Source organism: Monodelphis domestica, chromosome 7 (genome assembly GCF_027887165.1).
Source record: "Monodelphis domestica isolate mMonDom1 chromosome 7, mMonDom1.pri, whole genome shotgun sequence".
In the NCBI taxonomy this organism is placed as follows: Eukaryota; Metazoa; Chordata; class Mammalia; order Didelphimorphia; family Didelphidae; genus Monodelphis; species Monodelphis domestica.
This window is the reverse complement of record NC_077233.1, coordinates 17,639,906-17,657,099: the sequence shown is the minus strand read 5'-3', so window position 1 is coordinate 17,657,099 and position 17,194 is coordinate 17,639,906. Positions and strand designations below refer to the sequence as shown.

At 38.8% G+C, this 17,194-nt stretch overlaps 1 long non-coding RNA gene across 1 annotated transcript in view; it reads left to right on the top strand.

The window, feature by feature from the left end:
• LOC130455395 (uncharacterized) overlaps window positions 1-13,142 on the top strand; it is a 28,603-nt gene extending 15,461 nt beyond the window's left edge. Inside the window, exon 2 of the long non-coding RNA XR_008913334.1 lies at window positions 12,837-13,142. This is a non-coding gene — a long non-coding RNA (uncharacterized LOC130455395). The remainder of the gene's footprint in view (window positions 1-12,836) is intronic.
• The last annotated feature ends 4,052 nt before the right edge of the window (window positions 13,143-17,194 follow it).

Below are 17,194 nucleotides of genomic sequence, written 5' to 3'. Positions count from 1 at the left end.
TGTTTCCTTTTATATGAATTGTTTTCAGACCCACTTCCTCTCACTCAACTCTCTGATACTAGTGCTTTTTCTCACCCCAATCACCTAGTATTTATTTTGTATATAACTATATATATATAAAAATCTATTACTTTATAGTTAACTATATATAAAACTCTAACTTTATTATTATATATAAATATAACTACATAGCTACATAGAACTATATATAAACTATATAAATATGTAAATGTAATACTGTATGTACACATATATTTACAGGGTCCTCTACTACATTCCCCTGCCATCCATGGGGTTATATGCTCCATGACTTATTGTGGATGTTTGAAATTGCTGAAATAAATGAACACCTACTGTTAATTAACTGATTATGTTTAACTGAATCACTGGATTACCAAATTAGCAGATATAGGGGCACAATTGCATTCACTACTACTTCTATGCTTTGGGCCCATTATTATAGTAACTTTCCCAAACAAAGACACTTGTAGAGAAATATTCATTAATTAAGAGTTCATTAGGAAATAGGGTTAATTAGCAAAATTTATTGATAGATACATAAGTGAGATGAGTGTGTTGGGTTTCTTTAAATCTGAATGGAATCTCAGAGATGACTGATGGGAGAGAATTTTCCCAAGGAGTTTTGGGAAAGACAGTTGGACCAAGGATTCTTTCTCTTTGGATTGACCTGGTTCAAGGAAGTTTGTCCTTCCTTGGACAGAGCAGCTCTGTGAGTTTGGAAAAATTTGTGAATTCACATCCTGAAAAACCATCTTATTAGGCCAGAGAAAGAGATTATTGGGTGCAGTACCAGTGCTTGCTTCAAAAGGTGGCAGCAAAATCTGACCTATTTGAGTGGAGGTGGTGGAATTTCTGATCAGCTAGAAATAAAATCTGAGCAGCAGGAAAGAGAACCCTGACATTCATCTTTATTTATAAGTTTATATTTTAGATTAGGATAGATAGATAAGGATTTTGGCTTTTAGATAAATAGGAAGAGAGGATAGCCTTGACTCTGTTGAGGAAGAAGCAGGTCCTTGTAGACCAGATTGGTTTGGGTACCCATAGTTAGAATTTATTAGAATAGGGACCTTACAAAAACATAAGAAATACATTTCTATCTGTTTTTCCTTTTACTTTCCCTTCCTTAACATTCTATACCTATAATAAATAAAGTTTTATATAACTGACTTTAGCCAGAATTCTTTTAGACTCCTTTAAGAAACCATCTTTCTTAATACTACAAAACAACAGCCTGTCCACTTAAGGCACAGGTATTGGTAATACTCATACCAATACCAATAATCAATAAGGGTCAATAACCCTTATAACACACTGTGATAATTCTTGAATGCACACTATTGGCAAGAACCCTAAAGGCAGATTGGGGAAGCATTTTGCATGGGTTCATGGGTATGTGAAAAAAGGAGAAGAGCCATGCTGGGCTGATGATGGTCTTTTCCTTGTTATAGCTTGTATTCTTTTTGAAACTTATGAATTGTTTATTTTTTTTAAATTTTCTGGAATGTTCCAATTTTTTCATACCCCTCCCCCATGGTTAAACACAGGTAGCAGATATGGAGTCAGCAGATACATAATTATGTGTGTGACACACACACACACACATAAATCATCAGCTTTGGCTAGGATATAAGCTCTTTGAAGTTAGGGACTGCTGTTTTACTGTTTTTTTTTAAATTTATTGACGAGTCTGGTTTTTGAAACATGGTAGGAAATGAATAGATGCTTGTTATTTAAGTGTCATACAACTGGAGTGCGATAGTAAATGTTTAACAACCAGCTCTGGGGTAGGGAGGAATGTATGCAAACTTAATTTGCATTATTAACATTTTTTCCATTACTTTCTTAGGTCTAGACAATCAACAAAACAATATATCAAGCCCTGATTTATAGCATTTGCCAATTTCTAAGTTGTTAATGCTCCCACTGAATATATATGTGTGTGTATATATGTATATATATATACATATATATGTAAAGAAAAATTGTTTTAGACTAATCTAGTACAGTAGTAAAGGGAGGGGAAGAGAGAACAAGGAGCTCAATCTGTAACTGACTATGAACAATTGAAATAATTTACTACCTTGGGACTAGCCTGAACATTTAACAACAGGCTCTCTCATGAGCTGCTCCAGCCTGGCTCCAGCACCCTTCTGTGATGTGTCTTTTTGGTGTAAGGCATTTTATACTTCCATCTGATTTCTTTACAAATTTATAATTTCCTTTATAATTCTTTCCTTTATACTTTTTAATTATAATTATAATTCCTTATAATTTTGATCGCTTTATAAAATCTTTTATAATAAAAATTTCTTTATAAATAGAAATAAAATCAACCCATGACACAACAGATTTTTGACACAACAGATACTTCTTGAAAGATGTTTGAACTTTATTCCTACAGATATGCTACCTGGGGAGAGGTAAGCCAAACCACCAAAGAATGGAGTTCTAACTGTTTGCACATGCCACTTTGCTTACTGAAATCTAGTAGTACGCTATCAACATGGTCCAGTGTACTTGACCACAGTGTTATCTTGTCTTATCATTGCCTTTATTTACATTATTGTAATAGTCCGCCACTAATTATCCTGAAGGACTTTGGACAAGCTCTTTTACATCTCTGGGACTCAGTTTCCTCAGCAGTACAACAACAATAAATAGCCTTGGAGATCCCTTCTACTTGTAAATCTGTGTTCTTGTGTACATACCAACTGGGGCTGGTATGCAGTAGTTGACCTAGACATCTAGATATCTCATAGAGGAAGAAAGCAGACCAAAACCTAATTGAGATTGACATTTTAAAATGGAAAGGCAAACCGGACCGAATAGCTAGGATATTTCTATCTCCACGTTTTCTTCTTGTTCTTATCTGACTAATTCCAAAGTGACACTATTTAATGTAAATGTCACTGAGTTCACTTATTTTGCACTGAAAAGAAAGTGATATTTAAAGATGGCAGTAAGAAAAAAATCAACTTCACAACCTGGCACAGGGACATGATGAAAAAAATATCCCTTCTTAAACTAATGGGAAAACAATAGTGGTCCCAAGTTCTTTGTCTCCTAACAGGATGGCTAGACTAGTAGGTCAGAGGACTAGAGGAGATATAGCAGATAAAGATTTTACCAGGATATCTGATCATGTCTCTTAGGATAATTATGTATATTCAGCTGGGTGGCTCAGTGGATTAAGAGTCAGGACTAGAGAACAGGAGGTCTTGGGTTCAAATCTGACCTCAGACACATCTTAGCTGTGTAACCCTGGGCAAGTCACTTAAACCCCATTGCCTAGCCCTTACCACTCTTCTGCCTTGGAACCAATACACAGTATTGATTCTAGGAGAGAAGGGAAGGGCTTAAAAGCTAAAAAAAATAAGAAAGGAAGGTAAGAAGGAATGTAGGAAGAAGGAAGAAAGAAAGAAAGAAAGAAAGAAAGAAAGAAAGAAAGAAAGAAAGAAAGAAAGAAAGAAAGAAAGAAAGAAAGAAAGAAAGAAAGAAAGAAAGAAAGAAAGAAAGGAAGGAAGGAAGGAAGGAAGGAAGGAAGGAAGGAAGGAAGGAAGGAAGGAAGGAAGGAAGGAAGGAAGGAAGGAAGGAAGGAAGGAAGGAAGGAAGAAAGAAAGAAAGAAGAAAGAAAGAAAAAAGTAAGTTCCAAATGGAGTCATGTTTAGCCATTCTCTTACTGATAGTCACCTACTTTGTTTTGAGTTCTATGACACCATGACAATTGCTTCCATAAGTATTTTTATGTGTATGGAGCCTTCCTTTTGGTCATTGATCTCCATGGGGTATATCCTAGCAGTGGAGTCTCTGGGTCAAAGGGTATGGACATTTAAAGCATGTTATTTACATAGTTCCAAATTGTTTTCCAGAAGAATTACTTCAATTCACAGCTCCCCCAATGATGTATGAGTGTACTTGCCTTTCCACAGATCCTCAACTTTGACAATTCCAGTCTTTTGCCATCTTTGCCAATTTTATGGATATGTGGACTGTCTTAATTTGCATTTATTTTATTATTAGTGATTCAGAATAGCCTTTCATATAGTTGTTATAATCTGCAATTCTTCTGAGAACTTTCTGTTCATATTCTATGACCACTCATTTATTAAAGATTGTTTTGGGGTCTTATTTATTTCTGCTAGATGTCGATATATCTTAGATAGCAAACCTCTGGCTGAGATCACTGATGCAAAGATTTTTTTCCCTGTTCAACCACTTCACTTATCTTAGATATGTTAATTCTGTTTGAACAAAACTTTTCCATTTAAATAAACAAAATGATCTATTATATCTTTTGTACTTCCCTCCTATCTCTTGTTTGAGTAAGAATATGATCGGTTTCTTTTCTATTTTTTATGGTATGGTTTTCAATATTTGGGTCAGCTATCCATTTTGAATTCATTGTGGAATATGGTGTAGTCTGTCTAATTCTTACCAGGCTGCTTTCCAGTTTTCCCAACGAGAGGTTCTTGTCCTGATTCAATATTTTTATAAGTGTTTTTTATGTAGACAGAGATGGCTTGCTTATCAAATCTGTGGACAATACAATGCTGGGAGGAATAACTAATACTTTGGATGACAGTAATGGTGTTCAGAAACATCTTGACAGTCTGGGAAAGTGTCTTGAAATTAATATTATGATACTTAACAGGGATAAAGATAAAGTCTTATGATTAGGTTCAGACAGTCAACTACATGGGTTTAGGATAGAGGCAACCTCATTTAGAAGCCGGATCTAGAGAAAAAAGCCTTCTGAGTTTAATGAGTTAGAAGTTCAGTGTCACATGGCTGCCTAAAAAACTAGCACAGGACAATGGGTTTATAGCTATAGAACATGATAAGAAGTCAGAATTTAATGGGTTAGCTCAATGCATATGGCTGCTTAGAAAGCTAACACTGTTTGAGATGGCATAAATATAAGTATAGCAGCAGGACAATGAGTTTCTAGTCCTATGACTGTCTAGATAGAAACCACCCCCTAAGAAACCACTACTCAACATTCCATTTTACCTGTGTACTTTGTGAGATGGAGGGGGCAGAAAAAAAATGGTGTGCTGTGTGAGAGGAGGACTCTTTCTGGGTTGGTGCCATGGTGGAAGATGGTCTTGAGTAGGAGCTCAGGTGCCTGCTGTGCACTCAAGGGTTTTTTTTTTTTTTTTTGCGGACTTTGGCGACTTGGTTTGCTTCCTGATTCAGCTGAGGGTTCTGCCTTCTTCCTATATTTCCCTCCTTTTACTTTTTCTCCATTTTTGATTAAAACTTAATTGTTAAGTGCTACTAACGGACTCTTACTTGAGAGTTAATTATATAAATGGCGACCACAATTTTTAAAATTAATATTACATTTAATAATTTGATTTTCATGACATAAGAAGAATATTGGTATTAAAGATGAGGATTTAATGAGTTAGAAGCTCAATGTCACATGGCTGTCTAAAAAATTGGCACTAGCATAGACAATATGAACATAAAAAGCACCAGAATGATGGGCTTATAGCCATATAGCATAATGAGAAGAACACTGACATAAAAGAAGCTGAAATTTTATTTGAGGGAGAATCTTTGGAACATTAAAAACCCAACACAGTTTCCCAAGGGAAATCCAGTTTACCTTTTTTCCTTCAGTTCTGGGCCTTTCTCATTCTATATGCATGGTGTCTTTTCAAAATATATGTGGGAATGAACCAAGTCTAGGAAGTTATTCAGCCAACTCAGTAATAGTCATTCTTCATTCACTTAGTTTTTCCACATTGCATAGTCAGGGCAAACTGGGTTGATTTGAGGGAAATAGTATAAAGTTATCCTCAAAGAAGAACATCTGGAGGACCTCAACACCTATATGGAATCCCTCTTTCTTTTTGTAAAATTAATGAAAATATCTAGGTTTTAGGTGTAGGTGGAAGGTTCGTTTTCTCTCATTGATGGAAAATAATTACTTGATGCTCAGGGACTTGGCAAGGGGAGGAGCTGATGAGAGCTCAGGAAAAAAGAAGCCATTTTTGTTCTGGGTTTCAATTTCAAGAGAAGGGCACACATGGTTTTAGATTCTCCATAGGCAGAGGTAACTAGAAGGAGAGAAAGACTCCTGGAAGAAGCTGATATGTAGAGGAGTTGGTGTTATGTGCATTTCCCTAATCACATTTGGAGCCTCTGGGAAATTTCCATTGGGTGAGGTAGTCACTCTGTTTGTGTGTTCCATACCCCCAACCCCCAACTCTCTCTGTCTCTGTCTCTATCTCTGTCTGTCTCTGTCAGTCTCTGTCTCTGTGCCTGTCTCTGTCTCCATCTTCCTCTCCCTCTCCCTCCCTACCTCTCTTTCTTCAGCCTCTGTGGCTACTATTTACATGTTGTTTCTCCTGTTAAGTGTCTTGTTTTGCTTTCATCTTTGTATCTCCACTAGCACCTTGCCTGGGATGTAGTTGGTGTTAAACAAATGCTTGTTGGTTTGTTGATTGATAAAGAGGTCATGGGGGCCTGAACTAAGGTAGTGGCAATGCGAGTGAAAAAGATCCACTGTAGAGTTATCTATGAATTCTTCTGGCATAGAAAAAAAAGATCAAATGGTCATTTACAGAACTCTGAATTCTTTCCACATTAAAAGAACTCTCATTATTCCAGTTGAGCATCCAGGATGATCTTTTTTTGTCAGAAGCCCTCTATTTCATTAAATGCCACTTTCCCCCCATGAATGGTTATGCTCAGTTTCACTGGATATGTGATTTTTAGTTATAGACTTAGATCCTTTGCCTTTCAGAATATCATATTCCATGCTTTGCAGTCCTTTAAATGTAGACACTGCCAGGCCTTGTGTAATCCTGATCATGGATCAATGACATTTGAATTATTTCTTTATGGTTGCTTGCAGTATTTTTTCTTGGTCTGAGAGTTCCAGAATTTTGTTCTAATAGTCCTGAAGTGTTTCATATTAGAGTCTCTTTCAGGAGGTGATTACTGTAATTTCTCAATGTCTATTTTCTTTTCTTGATCAAGGATATCAAGGTGGTATTCTCTGATGATTTCTTGTAATGTGGTGTCCAAGTTCTTTTGTTTTTTTTTTATCATAGCTTTCTTAGATTGCCTCTCCCCAGCCAGGATAATCTTAAGGCAAGACAGATTTACAAGTCCTGATTTGCATCTTGAAATCAAAATATGAATGAATCCTTCTATATGAATCTTCCCAAAGCACGACCTGTGAAATAGTGCACAATGATGGATGGCTACACCATTCCTAGGCATTCAGAACAGATTGTTTTTATTGATATGGTCATGCCTGGCTTTTCCATAGTCATAGACTTTGAGATAGATTAGGATTACACTGATGCCCATTTTTCATGTCAGTTCTTGGGCTATCTTTAATCCCTGTTGGATAGGACTTCTTGAAAGCGCTTGGGAAATGGGGGGAACTTAGTACTGATGACAGAAACTGTAAGCAGTGGTGGGAATTTTGCCGCTGTTTCTACAACCACTTCTCTTTTGTCTCTCCTTTTCTCTTTATTCCCAAAGCCATCAGCTTAGCTCAGATCCTTGTGGCCTTCCCCTACACAATGACACCAGCTTCATCATTGGACTTCCCTCTGATCCAGCCTCCCCACACCTGCCAAAATAACATTCACAAAGCATAGGTTTGGCAGTGCCACTCCCCTGCTCTAGAATCAGTCCTTTTTAGCCCTTGAAGACCAAGAGCCAACTCTTGCCTGGCATTTAAAGCCCTGCACAGCTTTCTTACCTTTCCAGGTGGATTTCAATCATTCTCTCCCTAGACACTCTACATTCACATTATTACCTCTCCTGACTCCATACCTCTGCCCAGGCTGTCCTTCCTGTCTGCAGTGCCTGCTCTCCTCCCCTCTGCCTCTTAGGATTCCGAGCTTCTTTCAAAGCTCAGTTCAGGTGCCACTTCCTATAGAAGGTCTCTCCCGACTCCTCTAGTTCTTGATAATCTCCCAATCCTGAAATTACTCTGCATTTACTTTTTCTGTGCTTTGTATTTTCTTATCAGTGGGTGTGATATATTCTATCACAGGAGACTATACGGTCCTTGAGGGCAGGGGCTTTTGGAGGTTTCCTTTTGCTTTTGTCATTGTGCCCTCAGTGTAGCTACTTAATATGTGAACATTATATTACCATTAATATCAAAGTATCCGATAGTCCCTTCAATTTCATAAACCATGTATTAATAATGAACAACCATGGTATTATTTAACTATCAATCAAAAACATATTATATGATCATACAGTTATATTAACAAAGAATATTAAACTTAGGTTTGTTAACGAAGGATTGTTGAATTAAATGGTTGAATGGGAAATGTACCAGAATGATTCGGTCTCATTTTGATAAAATAATTGAAGAGTTTGTTTTATTAGTTCTAGCTGTATCTCTGCAGAGGAAGATAGGAGGAAACCACATAGTGTCACTGAGGATAAAGCTTGTCCTAACATGTGAGAAGTCCCAGGAGTTTATGGTTCTTCCTTCTTCTTCCTTGTGCTTTAGTGCTACTAGTAGAATAATCTCTCTTTCTCTATATTCTAATCAGACCTCTCCCTAGTTCTTTGAAAAATCTTTCTTTTTTTGGAGGAAGGGCAGCTAGGTGGCTCAATGGATTGTGAGCCAGGCCTAGAGATGGAAGGTTCTGGGTTCAAATCTGGCCCCCGGCACTTCCTATCTATGTGACCCTGGGCAAGTCACTTGACCTCCATTGACTAGTGTTTACCGCTCATCTGCCTTGGAACCAATACATAATCTTGACTCTAAGATGGAAATTAAGGGTTTAAAAGAAAATCTCTTTCAAGCAGACGTAGAAGGTGTCATGTTGTGTACGTTGTCTGAGGTGGTCAGTGCATGTCAGTATGGGTTATTTTTGTGTAATTCCTTTTCTTTGTGACAAGGGATTACGTTTGGGATTTTATCTGGTCAGAAATAACTATGATAAAAAGGCAAAAGGTATACATAAACTGTATTAAGAACAGATGGAAAATCAGCCACCTTTATTGTTGATCACTTAAAAGGCAGTGTCCATTTGGGAGGAATTCCTCAAGAGGCACCCGATAAACTGGCGTCAGGAAAAGCTTTCTAGTTATTAGTTTGGCTAGATTAAAACCCTCTGCTGCTTGCTTTAGCTTTTTCAGGATACATTCCCCCCTTCTTCACCTGAGTCTCATTCTTCCCTGGGAAGCGATGCTTTTCTTTCAAACAAATGAATAAAAGTTTTATTGATGCCTTTTTGTCTTAACATAGTTATTTCTGGAAAAAGATCCCCCCCTTCATCACTCTCAACACACACACACACACACACACACACACACACACACACACACACACACACACCCCTCCAGATTAAATCTTCCATTATAGCTAAGAAAAGCAATTAAGGAGAAGTACTCAACTACAGTGACTGTATCCTGATGATGTATATCCCATTCTGTCCTGTAAGCCCTCAATCCTTTGCTCTAAGAAGGAGGGGATGTTTCATGATCTGTTGCCTGGAATCGTTATTTCAGGTTAGTTACTGCTGGTTATGCTTCTTTTCCTTAAAGAGCTACTTTTCAAAATAGCTCCCCCTCATCCCCTTTCTCTTCGGTATCAGGCCATGTGGGAACCTTGTCTGCTTAGATATCTAAAGGGACAAATATTAATAAGAAGAGCTAGCATTTTTATAGTGCTTTAAGGTTTGCAAAATACTTTATATGGAAATCATCCTGGGAGGTAGGTAATATTATCCCCATTTTACAGATGAGGAAACTGAGGCCCATAGAGGGACACAGAGATATTAGGGAGGTTGGAGGGAGTCATAGGAGAAAGGGGATCAGGAAAGACTTTCTGCAGAAAGTGGTCCTTAGAATAGTTTCAAAGGAAGTGAAGAATTCTACCTGGCAAAAGTAGAGAATGTTGCAGATAGGGCCAAAGGCAAGGGCAGGGAGATAGAGGATGAAGGGACAGCATATGAAGAGCAATAAGAAACGCAGCTTAGCCAGACTATGGAGCTTGATAACAGGTGTCTCCTAAACAAGTAGGGTCAATGCATTTGTTCTTTTTCTTAAATTTAATTTTATTAAGAAAAACTTCCCATGGTTCCATGTTTCATGTTCTTTCCCTCCTCTCCTCCCATCCTCCTCCCATAGCCAACACGCAATTCCACTGGGTTTTACGTGCCATTGATCAAGACCTATTTCCATATTATTGATATTTGCACCAGGGTGATCCTTTAGAGTCTACATCCCTAATCATATCCCCTCGACCCATGTGACCGAGCAGTTGTTTTTCTTCTGGGTTTCTGCTCCCACAGTTCTTCCTCTGAATGTGGATAGCAACACATTTATTCTTATCCCCTCAGTCTCCACTCCCAATGTCTGAGGGCCTCTCATGATTCCAGTGTGGTACAATAAAAAGATAGATTTGGAATCAAAAGATGAGGCTTTCATTTTCAGCTTTACTACGTATTGGCTTTGGGACCTCGGATGCAAAGTTCTCCTTTCTGGGTTCTCGGCTTCTCATCTTCAAACGTTTAGCATGTATCATCCTTGCGAATAGGGATTCTTTCATTTATTATGTTTCCCCAGATTGTAGTACCAGGCTTGGCCCATAGTAAGTGCTTAATACACGTTTATTGATTGTTGATTGACTCAATGACCTCTGAATTCCTTTCCCCCTCAAAATCCCAAGAATTGGAATAAAAATTTGCATTTCATATTATTACCTTCAAATGAGACTAAAATAGCTTTTAAAACGTCACTTAACTGGGCCCTTAATAAAAGCTTATTTTACTTACTTCTACTACCCTCAGGGCTATGGCCAAAGCTCTCTCTCAGAAGGTGATGGAAACTCTTAGGAGTATGGCTTATCTGCTCAGGCACCCAGCAAATAGAAGGCTATTTACTTAGCCTACAGGCTCAGAGAGATAAGAGGAGTTGAAGCTCTAGCAGAGGCTGGAAATGGAACTGTTATCTCTGAGGAAGCTGGCATTGATTGGCCAGACTTCTCTTAGCATAGTGAAGCAGAGAAGGAAGGCAGGCAATTATTTGGAGCAAGAGATCTCAACTTGGAGTCTGGGAACTTGGCTAAATATTTTTTTGCATTTCAATGTAATTCGTTTTCTTTGTCATTCTAAGATTTTATTTTGTGAATTAAAAAAACATTTCTTTGAGAAGGCATTTGTTCATAGGCTTTGCCTAGGACACCAAAAAGGCTAAGAATGCTCCATAATCTAGATAATTCAAGGGAATGGAGAGGGAATCACACTTTTAGATGCATTGTGGGACAGCTGGGAAAGGCTGCTTGGTTTGAGGTAACTAGACCTGGATTCGAATTTCAGGTCTACTGCTATTGGTTACCTATGTGATCTTGGACAAGTCATTTCTGGACCTCAGTTTACTCAATACAATGAGGTAGTTGGCTTTGATGTCTTTTAGCGTTCTTTCCAGTTCTAAATCTCTGATCCTATGAATCTATATTTCCTCATCTGGAAACTGAGATGAGAGTAAGGGTATTCTGGTAAATGTTTAACAGTTCTCTGGGGGAAAACATACACTTGATACCTGTATAAGTTTAATCTGAATTAATAACAATTTTCTCCATCACTTTCTTATAGCTAAGTCTGTTGGTGAACCTATGATACACATGCCAGAGCATGCCAGAGGGGTCCACTCCCTTCCCCTCTCCGTGCACACCAGAGGACAGTTCTCACATCACTTTCCCCTCTTCCCAGCAGTCCAATGGGAGTATTTCCTCCCTCCTCTATCTTGGGTAAGCGGGTGGCTCTGCAGCATGAGGGTTGCCGTTCAGGCACTCTGTTTTCTAGGCAATCAACAACAAAAACCAAATCAAGCCCTGATTTGTAGTGAGTTATCAATGCTTATGTTGAAACTTTACTAATTGCGTCTCTTGAGCTAAGCAGTTCTAGCACATCCTGGAAAGAAGTCATGATGTAGTGGAGAAAAGACTGGCCTGGGAGTCAAGAAGCCCTGCCTCTGTCACATATTATCTGTTTGATCCCAGGCAAGTCACTCAACGTTTCAGGGCTTTAAACCCTTGTAGCTCCCCATAGCAGTGAAATCATAGTTCTCAACCAAGAATAAAATAAAATGGAGATAGTACAGCACCTCTATCTCAAGGAGGGTGAGGGACTTAGTTGAGATGATGTACTTTTTGTGCTCTAGATATGTGATTTCATCAGCATTCTGTTTTGGAAAAAAATTTCCCCATCCAGATTGGTAATCCTATAACTGAGAGTCTTTAAAAATTGCCCAGAGGGCTGAGAAATTAAATGATGTGTCCAGTGTTACCCAGTCAGTATGTTCTAGAGGTGATATTTGAACCCAGGTCTTCTTGGTTCTAAGACCCTCCTTTTATCCATAAAATCACCTGGTTTTTCAGTGAGGTATGGTGTTTCTAAACCTTAAATATTTAAACGAATGTCACATTATTATTGCTACTGATTATTCCTTTCTAACTAAATCCACTATTAATATGGAGAACTGAAAACTTTCAGCTGGCTCAAGGCACAGGCCATGGGGCTCTGATTGAGGCAATCTGCTTAAAGGGAGTTGTCTCTGCCTTCCTCAGATGGGGAGGGGGTCTTTGCAACCCACTGACCAGAAGTAAATCAAACTAGGGCTGGTGGTAGGGGAAGGGAACTCCGCCTTGAAGTGGAGTGGATTCCCAACACAGAGGATTATCTAAACGGTGGATAATACAACTAGGGAACCAAGAGTTAGCCTTTCTTTCTCCAGGCGAAATAATTGGAGTTTGTTAACCTTCTCACACACTCCCTGATTTTTCCAACCATTTCCTCATTTTCATTGTTCTCCTCCAGGCCTCCCCCAAATGCTCAACATTCCTCTGAGACCTCTGAGGGGTCCCCAGCCTGGTCAAAGGCGTCTTCAAGCACAGCGATGAGTCTGGTCAGAGAAGGATTGGAAAGGGTGAAATGGACACAGCACTGGCCCCCTCTGTTATCAAGACATATGGAAAAGGAGGAAGGATGGATCTTCTTAGTCATCACTGCTCAAGGCAATAGGCCAGTAAAATTGCCTGCCTTTCTCCTGGGAAGGATACTGTCCTTATCACCGAGCACCCACTCGCTTCTGTCCATATCTCATAATTAAGCACTTTCACAATTTGTTGCTTGTACAAATTGCTGGTCTGGCCTTTAGGCATCTGCGTAGGGGGTGACAGAGACAGATACTAGCTGTGTGTCCTTAGGGCAAGCCACTCAACCTCTCTGAGATTAATTTTTCTTATCTGTAAAATGGGCATAATAGCAGCGAGAGGCAATGAGGTATAGACATACCTGGGAGATATTGTTCTTGACTTCCTTATAAAGCAAATGCTACATAAAGTGAACTTTCTGGCTTCCTAGTACATATAAAAGCTATATTTATACTATGCTGTAGTCTATTAAGTGTGCAATAGTATTATATTCAAAAAATGACCATACCATAATTAAAAATACTTTGCTGCTAAAAAAAAATGCTGACAGTGAGTTGTGATCTTTTTGCTGGTGGCAGATCCTTGCATTAGTGTTGATGACTTCTGACTGATTGGGGTGATGGTTGCTGAAGACTGGGGTGGCTGGGGTGCTTTCTTAAAATAAGACAGTGAGGAAGTTTGTGGAATCTCTTGACTCTTCCTTTCCTTGAACACTTTGACACTGTTGTATTAATTAGCCTAATTTCAGTATTGTTACATCTATAACATTTAAAATTAAATCTCAAATAATAAAAATATTATATTTTAGAAGATTTATTAAATAATCATTAGAAATCAAGGAATAAAGAATATACAAAATAAAAACTATGTGCCCATGGCTGGTTAGCCATTTTCAAAATTCCCACCTTACCACCATCACCACTGATGCCCAAAGAGAGGAGGCAGAGCCTCAATGCCCCCTCACTTAACCTCTGTCTACAGGAATTACATACTGACAGGAAGTCAGTGGGCTTTCGGGAAATGTAGTTCTTTTTTAGGGTAACAGATTTTCAATTATAAACATCTGACGGATTGGGGGGGTCCAAAAAGAAGTAAGTTTGCCATTATACAGGCAAGGTTCTTGGCACCCCCAAACAATTACAATAGTAACTAACATCAAAGATCTCTGATCACAAATCACCATGAAAGAGATAATAATAATAATGAAAAAGTTTGAAGTATTGTGGGAATTACCAAAACATGCTTTAGAGATATGATGTGAGCACATGCTGTTGGAAAAATGGTTTCCACATATATGGGGAACATATATTAATATATATATATATATATATATATATATATATATAAATCCCTTTCAGAGGGGCTCTTAACTTTTTTGTGTGTCATAGACCCCTTCCATAGTTAGGGAAAGCATGGGGACTTTGCATAATCCTTCAATTTGCTAAAAAAAAAAATGCAATAAATAAATAAATAAAGCAAAGTGCAATAAAACCAGGCATGCCTATGAAATGGAAAGATCACCAATGCTGGAGTGAGTAGAAGTGGAGAGAATCAAAGTAGTCAAATGACCTGGGTTTCCATTCTGCCTCTGGCATTTACTACCTAGATGACCTTGAGCAAGTCATTTTACTTTTTTTGAGGCTCAGTTTCTTCATCAGTAAATTGAGGAGATTGAACTAGTCTCTGAACCCTCTTGAAAATCCTAATCTATGATCCTAAAATTAATGTGTCTGCTTCATAGGGTGGTTGTAAGGATCACAAAGTCCTATGTAAATGTTAGCAATCATTTTGTTACATCAACAAATATTTGTTAAACACTTATTATTGGTAAATGTTGGAGATGGGAAGAAAGGCAAAAACAGTTTGTGACCTCACGGAGCTCACAGTCTAATGGGGAAGCTTACATTCTAATTATTAATGGGGAACATATATTAATATATATAAATCCCTTTCAGAGGGGCTCTTAACTTTTTTGTGTGTCATAGACTCCTTCCATAGTTAGGGAAAGCATGGGGACCCCGTCATAGAATAAACCACACAGGATTACAGAGGAAATTAATGGTAATGAAATATAATTTCAAAATACTAAAAAAATAAGTATATGGAACCCTGCATGAGAACCCTGTATTTACAGGATTAAACATGCATCAGGCATGCTGTATAAGCCACCTTACTAAATCTGTGTTGCATTGAAAGGCACTGAATTCTATGGGTTATATCAAGGTAACAGTCATCGTTATCAAAAAGGGGGCAGCTTTGCTTAATTATCAGACAAGAGGGATGAAGAGTTTAGTTCTGTTCCTTATTAGTACCTGTGCTTCCTTGGCCAAGTCCTTTCACTGCTCTCTCTGGGCCTCAGTGTCCATAAAATGAGAGTTGGATTTGATGATCTCAAAATGTCCCTTCCAATTCCGAGTCAGAGTGTATGTATGAAGCTGGATGAAATATGGAATGGAGAAATCCAAATATTGACTAGATCTGGGCATCTGAAAGCAGAGAATAAAGTGAATGCCAATTTAGCCCAATTTAATTGGGCTACCTCCTTCTAGCTCCCATGTTCTTGCTTTTCAAAGCAAGAAAAAAGCCCCCCATTTTTTTGACATAGACTAGCCCAGACAGATTGTTTAATGGATGCCTGAGGAATTAGATCCATAGCCCTCATTCCTGCTAAAAAGAGATCTGTTCCTTGGAATTCTCTGCTAAGCTTTATGTCAAGCCCAAAGAAAACATGGCAGTTGTAGCTGGCGTGCAATGGTTGCTCCAAGGTCTTCAGCTATTTCTGGAATGAAAATAATGTTGTCGATAGATTTGTTTCAGCAGACATAGGCAGGGGCCAGTGTTCCCTGATTTCTGAATGTCTCTGCCTTTTAGTTATCACAGGGTCATTGATCAAGATTTTAGGGGAGCTGTGAACTTGGATGGGAAAAAGTTATATCTTTATTTTTTATTTTCTTTGTAATCTTCTGATTTTATTTTACGCACTTAAGAACATGCATGAGAAATATGAGAAGGGGTCATGGGCATCACCAAACTACAAATGGAATGTTGAACTTGGAATCAGGAAGACCTGAGTTCAAATCCTGTCTCAGATATTTTCCAAGGGCGTCACCTTGGACAAATTACTTAAACTCTAAGTTCCCCCCTCTGTAAAATAGCACCTGCCTTCCAGGAGAGGTTCAAAGGTAGCAATACATGTAGAATACTTTCACAAACTGTAACATGCTATGAAATATTCTTCTTCTTGGTGTGAGTATTTTGTCACCAACACAGATAACAACTGCTCTCTAGCTTAATCTTCAAGAGGCTGCAGTGGGGAAAAAAAAATCATCACAGCTTGGTGATAAGCCCTCCAAATTCATTTAGGCTGGTTGTAAGATGGTAGAAGAATGAATGAATGAAAATGCATTTGTTAAACTCTCTTTTTTTTTTAAACCCTTCCTTTCCATCTTGGAACCAACACTGTGTATTGGTTCCAAGACAGAAGGGTGGGAAGGACTAGGCAATGGGGGTGGAGTGACTTGCTTAGGGTCACACAGCTGGGAAGTGTCTGAGGTCACAGATTTGAACCCAGGACCTCCAGTCTCTAGGCCTGGCTCTCAATCCATTGAGTCACCCAGCTGCCTCTGATTTGTTATGCTCTTAAAGTGGTGGAGATACAAATACAAAAACCAAAACCATCCCTGCTCTCAAGGAACTTACATTCTAATTGAGGGGCCACAAAAGAAGGGCAAATGCAAATGAGGAGGGTGTCCTGAATGCCCAGTAACTGGAGTCCCTAAACACTACAGGTTTCCTCTCCATTGCCTTTCCCTTGTCTATGTCTTCTTTGTACAAAGTTGCTTGAATGTGGTCTCTCCCTTAGACTTTGAGCTCCTTGAGAGCAGGGGCAGATTCCCCGGGCTTAAGAAAGCAGGACCCAGTGAATTGGAAACTGGGTCCAAGACGCTTGATTTTGTCTCTACCCCCCCCCCCCCATCAAGAATAGGATATTGTACTTGGTCGGTGCTTAATAAGTGTTGGTAGAATTGAAATGAAATAACTACCAGGTGAGAGAGACCGAGAGGGCTAATGAAAACCCCAATACTTTCTACCAGAACATGGTTCATTCCCTTAGGCACCCCTCCCCAAATTCAGCTTGACAAGCCCTGCCAGGGAAAGGGAATGAAAGAAAAAAATGATGCTCGCTTTGTGCTGCCCCAAATCAGTTTTCTCTCTCGTGGCGGGGGGGGGGGGGGGAGAGAT